The sequence below is a fragment of the Girardinichthys multiradiatus genome, chromosome 23 (genome assembly GCF_021462225.1).
Source record: "Girardinichthys multiradiatus isolate DD_20200921_A chromosome 23, DD_fGirMul_XY1, whole genome shotgun sequence".
NCBI lineage: Eukaryota > Metazoa > Chordata > Actinopteri > Cyprinodontiformes > Goodeidae > Girardinichthys > Girardinichthys multiradiatus.
In genome coordinates, this window is record NC_061815.1 from 5,418,622 (window position 1) to 5,439,089 (window position 20,468).

Sequence of the window (20,468 nt, forward strand, 5' to 3'; positions counted from 1 at the left end):
GGAGGTGGTGAGCAGAACTGATCTATTTATATTGTTGATGTTCATATTTGATCTGCTGCGTTGGAAACGTTGATCTGTCATCTCTCTTTATTGCATGGAACCTCCCTGTTTTTTCATAGCAGAGGGCTTCTTTTGTTCTTGACCTGTTCTGGAACCCCTGAGGGAAAACTTCAGCAGTATTATTTGTCAGGCCTCAAAAAACATGTGCCTCAGTTTCTTCAGTTTTTTTTGTGAAATTAAGGCTCAAACTAAATCTTTTCTTTTTGTTTTTTGGTGATATTAACTCAATGCACCTTATCTGGGGATTGTAGATGGGTTACAAGTAGCAACATTTTATTAGAAGAATGGACATAGTGTTCTAGAGAACAATTACTACAGCTTTTATTAGCATAGACACTATATGATGTAAAGCTTCTATATTTCCAGTGTTGATCATTATTCTAAATTCTGTATTTCACTCTGAAATGTTTTATATCAACATCTGGACCAAATCTTGACTCACAATGACCCATTATTGACTTCTAAGTGCTTGGAGTTGATCCCAGTCTGCTTATCCACCTGCTGAATGAGAACTGATCACAGGTTTTCATTTAGGTTCAAATGTTGGGAGCTTCCAGACCACAGGCCCAAAATGTCAATATTTTGATGTTTTAGTCACCTTATTTTACTCTTGCTTTGTGTCATTGTTCTGTATCATACTGGGAAATCAACAGATTACCATCATATAGTGCCTGGCCTATCGGAAGAAGTTGCTCTTTGACCCCTGCACTTTATTCATGCCAGTGTTCATGGACAGAACAGGAAGAAACCCACTGATTTGGAGGGGAAGGACCTCAGTACATGGATTATATCAGGATGCTTTACTGTTGGTATGACAATAAAGGTATGGGAGCACTTACCTTATCCTTTGTACGCTCACTGAATTGTTAAGAATAACCTTTCTTATTATTACATATAGATGAGCTTTCACACACACCATAATGATAAAGTATAAATTCTAATTTTTCACTTTTGTTAGGATATGGATAATGATCCTCATTGATGTACATTACAAGGACAAATGACCTTCAGTTTGACATACAATTTAGTACATTGGGTTTGATTGTGGAACAGTCTGTAACCGGGTTGATTAAAATGCTGCAGCAACGCTTAGATGCACCATGTTTATCACATCTACAATGTTTTGTAACAGTCTGCAGTGTTTGCAGGAGAACTCTATCAAACTCTATTCCAACATTTTGGTGTTCTACTGATCACTGTGAGCTAGATCACACTGAGATTCAGCAGACTGAAGTAGCTTTTTCATGAGCTGCGCAGGGTTTTTTGAAAATTGTATTATAAACCCTATGAACTGCTGTTCACGCTTCTTCCTCCTTCTCTACCTCCACCTCTTCATCCTCACTCCTCATCACTAAATATGATGCCAAGACCCTGGAGAACTTACAACTTCTGATTTTGATTATTTATTTAAAAGGCGACAGTGCATATTAATGAACATGTAAATATTCAAGAATACAGCCATGGCTAATTTCGATCTATAGTCCCTTAATCGACACAGAAGCCAGTCACATAAAATACAACATATACCATAATACAAAGAGTACAATGAATCATTAAAATCAAGTCATAATTAATTTCAATTTACAACAGGAACAGGCACAAGGAAAATAAATAAAAGAAAAGAAATAAGAAATGAAAGAATGGTTGTGGAGGGTATTCATGGTGAACCTTAAACAACAGAAGAGAATCTACATCTTTTATCAAATTTTCACACCTCAAACAATCTTGTTTGTTTAGGATCCTGCAAAGATAATAGGTTTTTTACTTTCTTTCTAAAATTTTGAGTGCTTACTTGTATGTTGTTTCCGGTGGTTCATTGCCCATGCTGTGATGCATGTATGTGACGCAGTCATTGCTTTGAAGTACAGTTTAGCTGCTCCAGATTTTAAACTGTCTTATGTATCCAAAATTAGACAAAATTTAATTTCATTCTATTTACAGTATTTTTGGCTTGTTGCTTAAAACAGAGTTAGGAGTCAATGAACACGACTGAGATATTTAAATTCATGTATGATTTTAACTTTAGTACCTTGTATCATAACTGCAGGGTCTTCATCCTCAGTGTTTTTGATGTTGAATGGTGAATGAATGGTGGCGAATTTTGCAACCAATTTGATTCATTCATCATTGCAGATGACAAGTGTTGAACAGCTTTTTGTTTGTTTGAAGCATGAAGGTACACAACTGTAGCATCAGCATACATTTGACACTGTACATTAAGTGTACATCAATTTGGGAGATCGTTGATGTAAATACAAACTTTTATTGGCCCCAAGATTGAACCCTGAGGTACCCAGCACTGAATCTGAAGCTAGTTTGCAGTCTTTTTAAAAACTTGCTATTATTCTTGCTATTTGCTGTTGTTTTCTTATTTGCAGCATTTTCCCTTTTGCTTCTTTCTATTTTCTGTGATTGCAGCATTTTTATGTTTGCAGCATTTTTCAGTTGCATTTTTGTGTTTGTGTGCTTTGGAGTTTGCATCATCCATGTGTTTGTTGTGCTTTTGCCATTTGCTGCCTGTTTGCACCTGTTGGCCACTGTTCAAAGTAGACCAAGCACAGTGGGCACAGTGCTATTTTGGCATAGTTGGACAGACATGACAGAAAAAAACTTTTCTTGTCTATCAAAAGAAAGAGACAGTCGAAACTGCCTCTATACTTTAAAGGACAAATCAGAAACAGTCGTGTGAAAAACAGATTTGTCTGGACAGAGTGAGACAGAGAAATTGAGAAAGAGAGAAGGGTGAGAGTTGCGCTAGATGTTTCAAGAGTTGGCAACCTTACCCAGAACAGTTGTCTTATGTGATGTGACCAGAGGGATGGAAGCATATACTGGTCCTTCTCAAAATATTAGCAAATTGTGATAAAGTTCATTATTTTCCATAATGTCATGATGAAAATTTAACATTCATATATTTTAGATTCATTGCACACTAACTGAAATATTTCAGGTCTTTTATTGTCTTAATACGGATGATTTTGGCATACAGCTCATGAAAACCCAAAATTCCTATCTCACAAAATTAGCATATTTCATCCGACCAATAAAAGAAAAGTGTTTTTAATACAAAAAATGTCAACCTTCAAATAATCATGTACAGTTATGCACTCAATACTTGGTCGGGAATCCTTTTGCAGAAATGACTGCTTCAATGCGGCGTGGCATGGAGGCAATCAGCCTGTGGCACTGCTGAGGTCTTATGGAGGCCCAGGATGCTTCGATAGCGGCCTTTAGCTCATCCAGAGTGTTGGGTCTTGAGTCTCTCAACGTTCTCTTCACAATATCCCACAGATTCTCTATGGGGTTCAGGTCAGGAGAGTTGGCAGGCCAATTGAGCACAGTGATACCATGGTCAGTAAACCATTTACCAGTGGTTTTGGCACTGTGAGCAGGTGCCAGGTCGTGCTGAAAAATGAAATCTTCATCTCCATAAAGCTTTTCAGCAGATGGAAGCATGAAGTGCTCCAAAATCTCCTGATAGCTAGCTGCATTGACCCTGCCCTTGATAAAACACAGTGGACCAACACCAGCAGCTGACACGGCACCCCAGACCATCACTGACTGTGGGTACTTGACACTGGACCTCTGGTATTTTGGCATTTCCTTCTCCCCAGTCTTCCTCCAGACTCTGGCACCTTGATTTCCGAATGACATGCAGAATTTGCTTTCATCTGAAAAAAGTACTTTGGACCACTGAGCAACAGTCCAGTGCTGCTTCTCTGTAGCCCAGGTCAGGCGCTTCTGCCGCTGTTTCTGGTTCAAAAGTGGCTTGACCTGGGGAATGCGGCACCTGTAGCCCATTTCCTGCACACGCCTGTGCACGGTGGCTCTGGATGTTTCTACTCCAGACTCAGTCCACAGCGTCCGCAGGTCCCCCAAGGTCTGGAATCGGCCCTTCTCCACAATCTTCCTCAGGGTCCGGTCACCTCTTCTCGTTGTGCAGCGTTTTCTGCCACACGTTTTCCTTCCCACAGACTTCCCACTGAGGTGCCTTGATACAGCACTCTGGGAACAGCCTATTCGTTCAGAAATTTCTTTCTGTGTCTTACCCTCTTGCTTGAGGGTGTCAATAGTGGCCTTCTGGACAGCAGTCAGGTCGGCAGTCTTACCCATGATTGGGGTTTGGAGTGATGAACCAGGCTGGGAGTTTTAAAGGCCTCAGGAATCTTTTGCAGGTGTTTAGAGTTAACTCGTTGATTCAGATGATTAGGTTCATAGCTCGTTTAGAGACCCTTTTAATGATATGCTAATTTTGTGAGATAGGAATTTTGGGTTTTCATGAGCTGTATGCCAAAATCATCCGTATTAAGACAATAAAAGACCTGAAATATTTCAGTTAGTGTGCAATGAATCTAAAATATATGAATGTTAAATTTTCATCATGACATTATGGAAAATAATGAACTTTATCACAATATGCTAATATTTTGAGAAGGACCTGTATTAGGGAAGATAGATTTAATCTTGATTAAAGAAGGCCTTTCAAAAAACAGCAAACCCAATGAAAATAGAGCATGGCATGTTACAATCTAATCTTCAAGATGAATTATAATACATAGTCTGACTGTATTCAACCTTTTAGATTTCACAAATTAAAAAATGAGTAAAAGCTCCTCTCTAGCAAGATTGTCACTACAAAGGTTTCATCAAAAACGTTATCAACTGAAATAAAGCAGGGTACAGCTGTGCTGTTGCATTGTTGTGTTTGTGTGTTTTGGAGTTTGCATCATTCTTGTGTTTGTAGCGCGTTTTTGCAGTTTGCAGCAGGTTTCCAAGCTGAGAAGGTATAAAAGCTGTGCTGATTTTAGCCACATGTATGTCCTCCTAATGATTAAGCATTAGGGTTTGTTCTGTCAGGGGCTCAGGATTGTGACAACTCTGTTCAGGCTGATACAAACATATTAACAGTTGGAAAGTCCGGGTTATTTTTGAGTTGATATCCAGCACTGATGCGACATGGAGAGATCTGCAATGTTGGGGTTAGTTTATGTAGATAAAGTAAAAAAGCCCTGGAAAAAGTGAATATCGGTACAGACCCCAGCTCAATCTGAGGGTGTACATAAGTGGATTTTTGAGGCCACAGTAAGGAGATCTTTGTAATGTTGGTAATACCTCTACCACAGCAACCTCATGCCAGGTCTGAGCTGCTTTAATAACCAATTAAAGTGTCTGTCACAGTGACAGTCACACTCCAGTCCAGTTCTGTAAGCTGTGATTTTTGCTCCCACTGCCACAATGACAAATAGATAAATAATGTAGAGATAATTCATTGTATACTTCCAAACATTTCCATTTTGTTCCAAACAAGAGCTAAATCTAAAACAAAAGCTTGTGATTTCTTGTTTTTTCAGTCAGAAAATCTCTTTTGAGCAGTGTCATGTTGCAGTGTGTAGTATGATTAAACACCTTCTATCCAGGAAATTTGCCTCTTTCTCAGCTCGCTCATCCATTTCTGTTTCTGTCTGTGTGACCCGCCTTCGGTCGGTTGGGTTTGGGCCTTTTTTTCTGACCGTCTGAGAGTAGTTTTCTCCTAGGACTCAGCAGGAATGAGCTGTAATTGGGAAATGGGGCAGTGAAGATTTCCTTAAAAACAGTTGACAGCATACATTTTGATAATGAATCCATCAGTCAGACCCTGGCAAGAAATACACACACTGTCATACTTGACATTCAGTCTCTAAGAGCTTTAAAAGAAATCTGTTTCAGTCATTAAAGTAGTTAAACATAGTGACTTTGTTGGGATTAAAGCTTTTGTTAAAAGTTCTGACTCATTTCTGATGTGAAGATTCATTTAGGCAATCTCTGCCTTGCTCTTCCAGCGAGTTTTTCTTCCTGTTAATTAAAAGTCAGAAGCTCCTTGGAAGGAACTCAGGAAACAAGTTTCTGAGGCTCTTTTTAAAACTTCTGAATGGTTTCTATTGTTCTGATCACTCATTAAAGTGGCTGTGCAGATTTTCTATTTGTTCTTTAGCTTCTGTCTGTGGAGCTGAACAGCTGAACTGAACATGCTCCATTTCTGTTTGGACATACAGGGGTTGGACAATGACACTGAAACACCTGTCATTTTAGTGTGGGAGGTTTCATGGCTAAATTGGACCAGCCTGGTAGCCAGTCTTCATTGATTGCACATTGCACCAGTAAGAGCAGAGTGTGAAGGTTCAATTAGCAGGGTAAGAGCACAGTTTTGCTCAAAATATTGAAATGCACACAGCATTATGGGTGACATACCAGAGTTCAAAAGAGGACAAATTGTTGGTGCACATCTTGCTGGCGCATCTGTGACCAAGACAGCAAGTCTTTGTGATGTATCAAGAGCCACGGTATCCAGGGTAATGTCAGCATACCACCAAGAAGGACGAACCACATCCAACAGGATTAACTGTGGACGCAAGAGGAAGCTGTCTGAAAGGGATGTTTGGGTGCTAACCTGGATTGTATCCAAAAAACATAAAACCACGGCGGCCCAAATTACGGCAGAATTAAATGTGCACCTCAACTCTCCTGTTTCCACCAGAACTGCCCGTCGGGAGCTCCACAGGGTCAATATACCAAACCTTTGGTCACTCATGCCAATGCCAAACGTCAGTTTCAATGGTGCAAGGAGCGCAAATCTTGGGCTGTGGACAATGTGAAATAGGTATTGTTCTCTGATGAGTCCACCTTTACTGTTTTCCCCACATCCGGGAGAGTTACGGTGTGGAGAAGCCCCAAAGAAGCGTACCACCCAGACTGTTGCATGTATCAGGATGACAATGCACCAATACACACAGCAAGACTGGTGAAAGATTGATTTGATGAACATGAAAGTGAAGTTGAACATCTCCCATGGCCTGCACAGTCACCAGATCTAAATATTATTGAGCCACTTTGGGGTGTTTTGGAGGAGCGAGTCAGGAAACGTTTTCCTCCACCAGTATCACGTAGTGACCTGGCGACTATCCTGCAAGAAGAATGGCTTAAAATCCCTCTGACCACTGTGCAGGACTTGTATATGTCATTCCCAAGATGAATTGACGCTGTATTGGCCGCAAAAGGAGGCCCTACACCATGCTAATAAATTATTGTGGTCTAAATTCAATTCAATTCAAATTCAATTCAAAAATACTTTATTAATCCCAAAGGGAAATTGAATGTTGTTGTAGCTCATTATGAGGGTTTCCTCAAAGAGCCGTTGTAGATGCAGATGGCTGTGGGCAGGAAGGATCTCCTGTAGCGCTTCGTCTTACAGCAGATCTGAAGATGTGTTTAAACACCTGTTCTTACCAGGTGTTTCAGTTTCATTGTCCAACCCCTGTACATTCATAGGTTATGGTAATGGAGCCATCATTACACAGTCTTCAAGTCATGGTTCTAAGGTTTTTGGTGTCTTTCGTTTTTTTCATTGGGCTGCAGCAACTTCATCTCCCCAGGTGGGGCTGAGCCACCTGAGATACCTGATCTCCATAGAGCTCATCAGGATGACTTGGGCTTTAGTGTCGACCCTGTGTGTACTACCAAGACTCCTAGAGCAAGATCATTGTTTCATGGATCTCTTCCTTACCTCACGTTATCTCTGTGTTTTCCTGAAGAATGTAACAATGATGATTCAACCTGAGTTCATCTCTGGAAAGACTGCTCCTTTCTTAGTCAAGCTGTTTCCCTGACCAATCCTTCGCAGATCCTTCAACCAGGTCCAGTTCCTCACCACCTACCTGTCCTCCCTGTAATGATCAGCTTTGAACCCACTTGTTTCTTGCCCACCTGCTCAATAACTACCTTCACCACAACTGTATGATACTCGCCCCCTTTCTCCTCAGGCAGATCTCCTTGAACTCAAGTTGAAGAAACCATACATTAAAGAACCATATTTTTAGTTCAGTCATTCTTTGTCAATAGAATTCATTGAAATATTTACCTGCATCTTTCCAAGAGTTTGTATGTAGATCCATCATGATACTTATTATCCATGCCTCAAGATCTTGTGATAATTACGCAGCATGTTATTTCCCATCAAATCAACCTCTGTCTTGCCATGCACTACTTGCTGTCAGTTTGTCCCTGTGTTCAGTGACGCTGTTATAAGGCCCTGGACATGAAGATGGGTGCTCTAAACTCTAAGTGAAGCCTCCTAAATCATTTGTATGGCAGCATTTTGGGTACTTTGTAAAGAAAGATATCAGTTACAGGGTGACAGGTTTAGACTTATCAAACCTGAACAGTCTAAAACCCATTTTCAAATCAATACATTTTGACTTTAGGCTGCCATCTATTTAAACAACAATACAAAGAACAATATATGTTCTAGTCAAAGCTGGGTTATTTTATTTTACAGGTAAAATTATTTAAATGAAGTTCATAAATTCTGAAACCTATTTTTCTATTTTAGAACCAAAAACAGGGGATTAGTAGTTTATTATATTATGTATAGTACCAGTTTATAAGCTAGATGTACTGTTATATCCCCACCGATACTAACCAGATTATCACAAATTAACAGCTAAATGTTACTGTGGAACAAAATAGTCTGACACTAAAATTTAGACACAAAAGAAATACCCACTTAATCTTAAACTCACTTATTGGCAATAATAATATGGACCTCCCACCTAATGATTAATCACCAAAACCTTTGCTGCCAAATGAACCCTGACCTGCCAAGGGTTTAGATTCCAATCTGAAGGTCTGGCACAAAAACATTAGCATTAGATCCCACGTCTCCTGGATGTTGGGACTCTGTAGATTATACATCCATATCCCGGAGATGCTCAGTTAGACTGAGAGCAAAAACAGTACCGAATGAGAAAATCAATTCCCAAAACTCACAAGTGTGTTTTATAAACTGTACCTGAACTATTTTGAGGTGGGACAGAGATGAATAATTATTAATTGGTTATTTCAATTCAATTCAGTTTTATTTATATAGCGCCAATTCACAACACGTCATCTCAAGACACTTCACAAAGTCAGTTCAATCAATCATACCGATTTCATGTCGGGTACATACATTCCAATTAATCCTAACTATCAAACAGTGCAGTCAGATTTAGTTTATTATTCCAATTGGTTAAAATGTAACATTAGTTAAAATGTTTTTCTATCTAAGTAAACCCAGCAGATTGCATCCAGTCAGTGACTTGCAGCATTCACTCCTCCTGGATGAGCACGTAAAGATAGTGGAAAGTCTCTGGCGTTGACTTGCAGCAATCCCTCATACTGAGCATGCATGTAGTGATAGTGGAGCGGAAAAACTCCCTTTTAACAGGAAGAAACCTCTGTCGCTACTTTCACCCTCTTTGTAGAAGAGAGGGTGAAAGTGGTCAATATGTCCACCAGCATCCTAAGCCTGCTGGAGGCTTATGTGCTAAGCCTATAGCAGTATAACTACAGAGATCTTTGGTTTGTTTGATGATTATAACTCCATTGTAGGCACCTTTGGTAGTGGATGAGAATGCAGACCCGTCTGGCTATATTGGGCCATACACAAGAACCCTTGATGCACATTGTGTTCTTACCATTTTATCACTTTGTTAGTTAATAATTTGATTAGTGACCATCAGAAGTATTAATGCTCTAGAAATTGTTAGCATACATTTCTTTGTAACTATGTATATTTTTACATTCCTCTAAGTTCTGGCCAAGCAGAAGGAGAAGCAACACTCTGTCAATCAGATTTTCAACAAGCTAGGACCACGTCACAATGATTTTAGTTTAAAGGTTTATTGTGAGATTTAACAGTAATCAGTTAAACTGCTCTACAATAGAGAAAGAGGCACTCACATTAATTTGGGGCATAAAACATTTTGATGTGTATTTGGGTTCTGGTGTGGTACCTGTTGAGCTCTGTTCAGAACTCAATCCATTAACGTTTCTCAACTGTCCAAACCTGAGGCTGATTAGATGGTAATTGTTTTCTACAGTCCTACTGGCTTGATATTCTGTATATAAAGGGTTCAGACAATGTGGTGGCAAAAGCCTTGTCTAGAGCTCAGTATTAGTTAACTGCCACTGTATGAATCTGCTTCTTGTTCATCCTGATCTTTTTTCTTTTCCTTCTTGAATTCCGTCCCACTAGTACCAGATTACTAGAGGAGGAGGTTTAGGGAGAAGGTGGAAGTGAATGACTTCACATCAGGCCAGTATCTAGACTTATGTATTTTCAGTATACTTTGTAAATGTTAAGTATAAACATAAAATTGTGTCTCACTGTATTGGAATCGTGAATGACATTTAAAATTTTTGAGTAGTGTAACTCCACGTTAAACTCTTTGGAGATGAAACCCTATTTTTAGGGGGATGGGGGTGTGACAGCCTCTTTTGGCAGGCTATTTTGCCATGTCAACATGGAAAATGATAACCTGAATCTAGCATTTAATGCTATCTTAGACTTAATTGGCTTTACCCAGATTGTTCACAGTTCTACTTACTATTGACACACTACTCTTGATCTTGTGCTGACACATGGCATAGAGGGTTCTTCCTCACAACCCTGTGTTGTCTAACCATTTTACAATAACCTTTGAGCTTAAGCTTACTAAGTACACTGACCTGTAAAATGTCATGACAGTAGACCTTTATCAGACAATGCTGTAACAACTTTGAAAGAATCTCTGTTGTTTATTATTTGAGCATATTGTGACACTGGGCAAAGTAAACAAACAAGTTTGATCCACTTGCTTAAAATTTGGTTACACTGTTTTATTTCACCATAACATTCTTTCATTTTTCACCAAGATAATATTTTACAATAGGATTATAATCGCGTTCCAAAGAGAGGAACTGCTGAATTTCCAACAGATGTTGCTAAGATGAAAACAGCCCAACCCCCAGTGGATGAAGGACATTGAGGCCAGGTCAAACAAATCTTGTTCCTTTGAGCTGAGGAGCAAGTACTTAGATTGCATGTCTGTTTACCTATGTCTTGTTAAATAACAAATTATATTAGTGTGATATTTAATAGGCAGGTCATTCTGCATGGAGTTTACATGTGTTCCTGAGTAAACGTTCGCTTTCTCTGGGTACTCTGGGTTCCTCCCACTGTCCAAAACCATGACTGTGAATGACATGTTAGGTTAACTGATCACTCTAAATTGGGATTAAATATGAGTGTGTATGTGCATGGTTGTTTGTCCTGTGTGTCTCTGTGTTGCCCTATGATAGACTGGTGGCCTGACCAGGGTGCATCCTGCCTCTTACACACTGACTGCTTTACAAAGAAACCAGGGTGTCATGTGTTTGTGGTTGTCTAAAAAAGCATCTAGGTCTTGAAGAGCCCAGTAGGGCTTTCATCCAGTTTGCATGTGGTCTATGTATACAGGTCCTTCTCAAAATATTAGCATATTGTGATAAAGTTCATTATTTTCCATAATGTCATGATGAAAATTTAACATTCATATATTTTAGATTCATTGCACACTAACTGGAATATTTCAGGTATTTTATTGTCTTAATACGGATGATTTTGGCATACAGCTCATGAAAACCCAAAATTCCTATCTCACAAAATTAGCATATTTCATCCGACCAATAAAATTAAAGTGTTTTTAATACAAAAAACGTCAACCTTCAAATAATCATGTACAGTTATGCACTCAATACTTGGTCGGGAATCCTTTTGCAGAAATGACTGCTTCAATGCGGCGTGACATGGAGGCAATCAGCCTGTGGCACTGCTAAGGTCTTATGGAGGCCCAGGATGCTTCGATAGCGGCCTTTAGCTCATCCAGAGTGTTGGGTCTTGAGTCTCTCAACGTTCTCTTCACAATATCCCACAGATTCTCTATGGGGTTCAGGTCAGGAGAGTTGGCAGGCCAATTGAGCACAGTGATACCATGGTCAGTAAACCATTTACCAGTGGTTTTGGGACTGTGAGCAGGTGCCAGGTCGTGCTGAAAAATGAAATCTTCATCTCCATAAAGCTTTTCAGCAGATGGAAGCATGAAGTGCTCCAAAATCTCCTGATAGCTAGCTGCATTGACCCTGCCCTTGATAAAACACAGTGGACCAACACCAGCAGCTGACACGGCACCCCAGACCATCACTGACTGTGGGTACTTGACACTGGACTTCTGGCATTTTGGCATTTCCTTCTCCCCAGTCTTCCTCCAGACTCTGGCACCTTGATTTCCGAATGACATGCAGAATTTGCTTTCATCCGAAAAAAGTACTTTGGACCACTGAGCAACAGTCCAGTGCTGCTTCTCTGTAGCCCAGGTCAGGCGCTTCTGCCGCTGTTTCTGGTTCAAAAGTGGCTTGACCTGGGGAATGCGGCACCTGTAGCCCATTTCCTGCACACGCCTGTGCACTGTGGCTCTGGATGTTTCTACTCCAGACTCAGTCCACTGCTTCCGCAGGTCCCCCAAGGTCTGGAATCGGCCCTTCTCCACAATCTTCCTCAGGGTCCGGTCACCTCTTCTCGTGCAGCGTTTTCTGCCACACTTTTTCCTTCCCACAGACTTCCCACTGAGGTGCCTTGATACAGCACTCTGGGAACAGCCTATTCGTTCAGAAATTTCTTTCTGTGTCTTACCCTCTTGCTTGAGCGTGTCAATAGTGGCCTTCTGGACAGCAGTCAGGTCGGCAGTATTACCCATGATTGGAGTTTTGAATGATGAACCAGGCTGGGAGTTTTAAAGGCCTCAGGAATCTTTTGCAGGTGTTTAGAGTTAACTCGTTGATTCAGATGATTAGGTTCATAGCTCGTTTAGAGACCCTTTTAATGATTTGCTAATTTTGTGAAATAGGAATTTTGGGTTTTCATGAGCTGTATGCCAAAATCATCCGTATTAAGACAATAAAAGACCTGAAATATTTCAGTTAGTGTGCAATTAATCTAAAATATATGAATGTTAAATTTTCATCATGACATTATGGAAAATAATGAACTTAATCACAATATGCTAATATTTTGAGAAGGACCTGTATATCTTTAGTCTTCATCCATGACAACAATTTGAATGTCAGTTCCAGGATTTTTCTTTTACTGTAATGCATGCAAAGTCTATTCAGTTCAGTGTACAGGGGTTGGACAATGAAACTGAAACACCTGGTTTTAGACCACAATAATTTATTAGTATGGTGTAGGGTCTCCTTTTGCGGCCAATACAGCATCAATTCATCTTGGGAATGACATATACAAGTCCTGCACAGTGGTCAGAGGGATTTTAAGCCATTCTTCTTGCAGGATAGTGACCAGGTCACTACGTGATACTGGTGGAGGAAAACGTTTCCTGACTCGCTCCTCCAAAACACCCCAAAGTGGCTCAATAATATTTAGATCTGGTGACTGTGCAGGCCATGGGAGATGTTTAACTTCACTTTCATGTTCATCAAACCAATCTTTCACCAGTCTTGCTGTGTGTATTGGTGCATTGTCATCCTGATACACGGCACCGCCTTCAGCAAACAATGTTTGAACCATTGGATGCACATGGTCCTGAAGAATGGTTCGGTAGTCCTTGGCAGTGACGCGCCCATCTAGCACAAGAATTGGGCCAAGGGAATGCCATGATATGGCAGCACAATCCATCACTGATCCACCCCCATGCTTCACTCTGGGCATGCAACAGTCTGGGTGGTACGCTTCTTTGGGGCTTCTCCACACCGTAACTCTCCCGGATGTGGGGAAAACAGTAAAGGTGGACTCATCAGAGAACAATACATGTTTCACATTGTCCACAGCCCAAGATTTGCGCTCCTTGCACCATTGAAACCGACGTTTGGCATTGGGATGAGTGACCAAAGGCTTGGCTACAGCAGCCCTACCGTGTATATTTACCCTGTGGAACTCCCGACAGACAGTTCTGGTGGAAACAGGAGAGTTGAGTTGCACATTTAATTCTGCCGTGATTTGGGCAGCCGTGGTTTTATGTTTTTTGGATACAATCCGGGTTAGCACCCGAACATCCCTTTCAGACAGCTTTCTCTTGCGTCCACAGTTAATCCTGTTGGATGTGGTTCGTCCTTCTTGGTGGTATGCTGACATTACCCTGGATATCGTGGCTCTTGATACATCACAAACACTTGCTGTCTTGGTCACAGATGCGCCAGCAAGACGTGCACCAACAATTTGTCCTCTTTTGAAGTCTGGTATGTCACGCATAATGTGTGCATTTCAATATTTTGAGCAAAACTGTGCTCTTACCCTGCTAATTGAACCTTCACACTCTGCTCTTACTGGTGCAATGTGCAATCAATGAAGACTGGCTACCAGGCTGGTCCAATTTAGCAATGAAACCTCCCACACTAAAATGACAGGTATTTCAGTTTCATTGTCCAACCCCTGTACTTTCATACCAACAGTTGAAACCATAAGTCGTCTGAGTGTCACATCGTCGCAAACGGCTCCAATACAGTTTTTTCTACCTCTGCCCAACTAATGCAGTCAGATTTAGTATCATCCTGTTACATATGATCCATTTTAGTCCAGTTATAATACAATTTAGTTAGATTCAGTTGATCATAAAAGGCCATTTACTAATAGATATGGTCACTAAGCTTTTATCCCAATATGGCTTACATCCCAATCCCCAAAAGACAGGAGCAGAATGTGCATGAAGTAAAAAACAGTCTGTCCTGTACATCGAACTGATGTGGTGTTATGAGCCATGTGACAAAGTGGGGGCAAGCCACAAGAAAGTGAAGCCATCCAAACTTTATGGTGCTTGGAATGGCCCTGCTGTCAGCTCTAATAGAAAACTCTAACACAATGCCTGTGGAGGATGAGGGAGTGGTTCAGAGTGCTGTGTCCACTGCTGTGTGCGTCACTGTAGCTAAATCACATACTGCCGTAAATTCTGCTGTATGTACGCCAGGCAGGACAGATAACAGGGGGACTAGGTGGAGAACAGCAGGTAAATGGAGGTGTGTTCTGGGTGGTGGACTGTTTTCCAGGGCTGCAGAGGGTGCACCACATCTCTGCTGCAGGACAAACAAAATACTCGACTGACAAATTATACATAAATCAAGATGACAGATCCTTCTGATCTGCACATCAATCACCCTTTTTACAGTTGACAGTGTTCAAATGGATACAAGTAAAAGTTTTGATAGATGGAGTGACTGAAGGACAGATCTATTTAATGTGTAACTAATTCTGCCTATGTTAACTCTTTGCAGTTCTGAATAAATGTCAAAAAACAAAACAAAACACCAGGTTATGGGATAGCCAAAGTACAAAGGGGCTGTTCAATAACTATGACGAATGTAAATGTTTCCTCTCTACCTCCCCACCAGGAATACTGTGTGGACCTCCCCTGCCACCTTTCTTCATTTTTCAGTTTTTGTTGTCTTCTTCTCCCCTGAGTAGACAGGCTATAAACCAGCACACTATCGCCCCCTATCAGGCAGTAGGGAAAACTGTATATCTGTGGCACATGCTTGTCGGGGAAGTCCAAGCTGCTTGCATTCATGGACACGGAGAAGTATGTTGAGACTAAGACAGAAAATATCGATATGTGACTCACCAATAATTCTAAGTTTGCTGCTTCTATTTTTAATTTGTAGATTGTTTATATTGTGTGAGTTGATTGTACATGCTGTGGTAGCCATGGTAAAATCCTTTGATTTTCATCAGTGGTGAGAATCTTCTGACCTCATGTATCGCACCCGTGTAAACCACAGAGGGAAAGAAAATCAACTGAGGCCCACCAGTAAAGTCTGTGGGCCTCAGGAATTAGGAAGTCATAAGCAGCAGATTCTAAACAGCTACAACCAAAACATTATTTTAACCATTACAGAATGAATTCATTTTTCTTTTTAATGAAAAAACTCCAGCATGGACTGGAGCCCTGTGCACCAAAGACACACACAAGTCAAAGATCAGAACTGGTCACTGTTTAGGAATTCACTAAAATACAGAGAAGATGTGGATTAACAGCTTTTGTGTTTGACATTGCTCAGGTTTATGTTACCTGTCCTGATGGCATTCTTTATCATTGCAACTGCCACAGGCCATTAGTATCAGGATTAATGTTGAAAATGATGTGAGAACCAAAAGGCAGAAGTGACATATCTTGAATGTAACAAACTATTAATAACCAAATATTACAATGTTATTAACTTCCTTAAAAAATGTTTGCTTCGATCACTTTTTTTAATTCTAACAGGACACTTTTTCACTTAAATGTATATTGTCTGGATTCTGAAATTTTGAGGATGCCAGACTAAAATCAAAGAATATCATTGAAGAAAGGAAAAAAGGAGTAGAAAGAATGGACAAGATTCAAAACAGGCAACAAATCAATTTAAAAGACCTTGGATTCAAGCTGAGCCGAACTGATAATAAATTCTAGCAAACATCCATGCTTCTTGCTCTCTCTGCTGCATCTCGCTCTCTGTATGAATGGTGGTTTGGACCTGAGTCGACGTAAATTCCATTGTGATAAATAGCAGCATTGATTCAGGCCATCGTTAACATTTTTCTTTATGGTTTAGATCATTTATTGTTATTTGCTACAAGAGAGTGCCTGCCTCTGCTAAACACTACAATCCTTCTCCATTTTCCCTATTAGAGATGGTAAATGTACTGCATTCATTTACTACCTTCACTCAGAGGGTTAAGTATTTGTTTGCTAGTGCTGTATGTTTGATGGAAGTATTGCTAGTTGTAAATAGATTTGATCAACACCTTTTTAATATGTGATTCGTCCATTAATGTGGGAAGTTAAATTGCAGAGGTGCGTGGGTACAGAAACACGTCTACACTGTAAAAATATCGGAGTATTTATTACTCAAAATATTCATATATTGTCTGTCACCATGCCTTTTTTCTACTGGGTACCAAAGGGCTGTCACACAAACGATTGCAAAGGTGGAAGCAAGGTATTCTTCAGTGCTTCTGCCCGTAAGCCCAACGTACAGTTTGTGAACACACTGTCACAACTATAGCAAAGCAGGAACTACTTATTTTCTTACTTCAAATTAAGAGTCTCAACCATTAAAATGGCAGGGGTCAAATTTAAAACCTTCATCCCTGAATCTGGGACTCATATGACTTGCTGACAGCAACAGGAATACACACAGGCTTCCCTTTGAAGAGTGATATTTTGAGGTTTTGCTATGGCAAGATCTTAAAGCTGTTATATCCAGTAAAACAAATGTGTGCTTACAGCATATTTTATTATCTGTCCATGCAGATACAGCACTTAATGGCTGATGTAACCGTGGTGTTTTACAGCATCTGCTGTATTCTACATTTACACCCCTTTTTCGTGTAGCACCACATGGTGTAGCACCACATTCACGTCTGGCTCATCATGAGGGGAAATGAGTTTGGGAAGCTGAATTGCCAGGACTACAGTTTGTGACACTCTGAGAGGCTGTATCTATCAACTTTGACAGCTGCAGGTCATTTGGTGACATAAATGGTTTCTCTCTCAGAAGGGAATTGAATGTGTTCTGTTAGCTGGTCCCAAATCATCTCCTTTTCCAAGCTACCGAACTTACAGAGGATGGCCAAGCACCAGAGCTTGGCTCTATAGTGGTGAACTGACTCACCTGGCAGCTGCTGGCGCTGGTGGAACACTATAAGATCCACTATGATGCTTTGTGGAGCAACAAGAGTCTGAAAGATGCTCTGTCCCCCACTCCCCAGGTTGTTGATGAGAATGGCTATGCGGCTATCATCAGCGGCGTTGGCTAACCCAATAGCAGTTATATAGTCTCAAAGGACTCTTTCCAGCAGGGCCATGGGATCGGCCGCTCACCAGGCAAAGCAACTATTAGAGAAAAAGGTGAGAACAAAAACTCTATCTTAGTTGCCAATATTATGTCCACTAAGATGCAGACAAGGACTGTTTGCCTACAGTTGACATAATCACGTTTTTTTTTTTTTTTTACAGCATTCACCCTATACTACAACAGCACAAAATCGTGTTGCTGTCTGCACACTTTATTAATCCCAAAGGTCAAACTGATGGATTAATATCTCTTAATATCTAAATATCTTCAAAGACCGTGCAGATGCTGATGGCTGTAGGCAGGAAGTATCTCATGTAGCAGTCTGTCTTACAGCGAATCTAAAGAAGCCTTCAACTGAAGACCCTGATGTTGTATGACATTCTGATGAAGAGGATGCTCAAGGTTGTCCATTGTGTTCTTCATTTTTTGAAGAATCCTTCCTTGCAAAGTAAGTCCTAGAGACTCCCGAGCAGTCCCCAGAACAGAACCAGTCTTCTTTATCAGCCTGTTGTGCTTTTTTCACTGGCTCTGATGTTGCTCCCTCAACAGATGATGACAGAAAAGATCACACTTCTTTATTGCACTTGTATTCAGTAACGCTTCATTATTGAGTCTCTAGCCCAGGCTGTTGTCTAGGTGAACAGTGAGGTACGTAAAGATTTTCACCACCTCCACTTCTTTAACGATGGAAATAGTGTTTGTCATATTCCTGTTTATGTCATGTTTGTGATGGCCATGTAGCTCAGCTGAGCACAATTATCTGATCATTTCACTCACCTATTTCACCAGTTTTTATACCTTTCAGTCTCTCCTCCAATGCCAGATCATCTGTTTGCCTTTCCACAGCATTCCAATAGTTTTCACGATCAACTTATTGTGTATGACTCATTGCCACAACTACGATACTTGCTAAACCTTTGCTGGACGAAGCTTTCCTCGTATACTGTCTTGATCCTGAGCTATTGGCTGCTCAGACTTTTGGATTTCTCAGTTTACTTCCTTATGGCCTTTCCACGACACACTTTAAGGTCTGTTCAATTAACAAGTGTTCATAAGCAGCCATCTTCAGGTAAACATACTTCAAAGGGCTAACTGTTTCCTGGTGTAAGGGCTTCATTACCCAAACTCACGTTTCGCTTTTGACATTCTTTCCGGTGCCTCTCCTGACTTGTCTTTGTAAGACTGCAATGTACTTCTCTATGTGCTTTCTTTTCTTATGTTTTATTCATGTAAAGCACTGAATTTTTCTGTTACTGAAATGTGCTATACAAATAAACTTGCCTTGCCTTCCCTGAATTGAACCCTGCTTTCTCTTACACTTTTCTCTGTATTTCAGATTGTTCCTGAGGAGTGGAGAGCCAAAGCTGGGATTATCCATCTGCTTACATGAACTCAGTTTAAATAAACCTCTTTTGACTCTTCTACCTCTGTCTGGTGTACTAATCTGGTCCATTGGGGTTTGGAGTTTCTCTATTTTATGCTTTGCCCCTATGGTTGTTTTTCGGTCTTCTCTGTTCCCTTTCTTAGCTGTGTAGCAGTCTCCTGTCGGGGCATGGTGTCCAGCTGTGAGTGGCCACACCTGAAGCTAATCTGCTTATCAACTGAAGGGTATTTAGAATCCAGCACTGCTCAATCCTGGTGCTTGATCATCTGTTTTGGTTGTGGTATAAAAGCCTCCTAGTTCTATAGGTGTAAACACTATCCAGTATTAATTCCTACTGTCTCTGTGTGCTGTCTGGATGTTTAAGAGTTATTTAGTTACCTAACATGCAACTTCACAGATCTTCAACTCCTTCCTGGAAAACATACTTTACAAAAAGACACCTAAAATCTTAAACGTCTGTAGGCAGCCTGTCTACTAGACAACGCCTGTCCCCCCACAGCAATGTATCTGGTAACTGTGTCACGATGAGGGTCTCCTGTGGCCACCCATGCCCCTCAGTCCTTCTCAAGCTAAATATCAAATGGGCATTGGGCAAGAGGTGTGGTACAACTTGGACAGGTTGCCAGTCTATTACAGAGACACACAGGACAAACATCCATGCACACACACAAAGTCACACCTAAGGGCAATTTAGAGACACAAAGCAACCTAAAAGTCATGTTTTTCCATGCAGAAAGAGCCCAGATTGGGATCGGAACCTGGGACGTTTTTCTCTTCCCAACATTTTATCATATTTTCTTTCACATCTTTAAGATATGTTGTGATTTGAGCATTACTGCACGCTCATCCACAGATCTACCACTAGCACCTGTCAGTCCTGCTGGGTTAATTGGCTCCCAGTCTAAAGTAAATCACTGTTATTTTTGGTGGAAAGAAAAATCTGCAGCTGTCTCTCTCTCCGTATCCACCTGACTTTTTCATCACTTTGGGTATTCACACAAACAACCTTTATGATCAGGAGCTGCATGCAGAGCTCACAGCTGGCGGCGCCGCCTGAAATAGTTTAGTGAAGCACGTGTGGGGTACAATGCAGGTGAGACACACACAGACACTTTCACACAGCTGATCGTTCTGGGACTGCAGTTTAAACTCAGGTTTGCACTTAAAGCAAATTGAATATTTGATCTCTCTGGACCTTGGTGAATTCAAAAGTTTCCATCCAAAGACCAGAAGTTGTTTGTGTTACGCTTCAACAGACCAGATCAGCCTGACCCATTTCTCTCAACAAACTCTAAGTCTTAAAAAGGGAAGGAGCACAAGCAAACGTTGAAGGGATATGGCCGAAGAAGGTAACTAAAAAGGTGAGTGT

General features: G+C 40.7%; 2 long non-coding RNA genes across 2 annotated transcripts; both read left to right on the forward strand.

Moving 5' to 3' along the window:
* The first annotated feature begins 465 nt into the window (after positions 1-465).
* LOC124860693 lies at positions 466-18,010 on the forward strand. The gene is made up of 3 exons (XR_007036417.1): positions 466-883; positions 17,630-17,768; positions 17,877-18,010. It is a non-coding gene; the product is annotated as an uncharacterized LOC124860693 (long non-coding RNA).
* Positions 18,011-18,031: 21 nt separating this feature from the next.
* Positions 18,032-19,137, forward strand: LOC124860694. The gene is made up of 2 exons (XR_007036418.1): positions 18,032-18,163; positions 18,265-19,137. It is a non-coding gene; the product is annotated as an uncharacterized LOC124860694 (long non-coding RNA).
* The last annotated feature ends 1,331 nt before the right edge of the window (positions 19,138-20,468 follow it).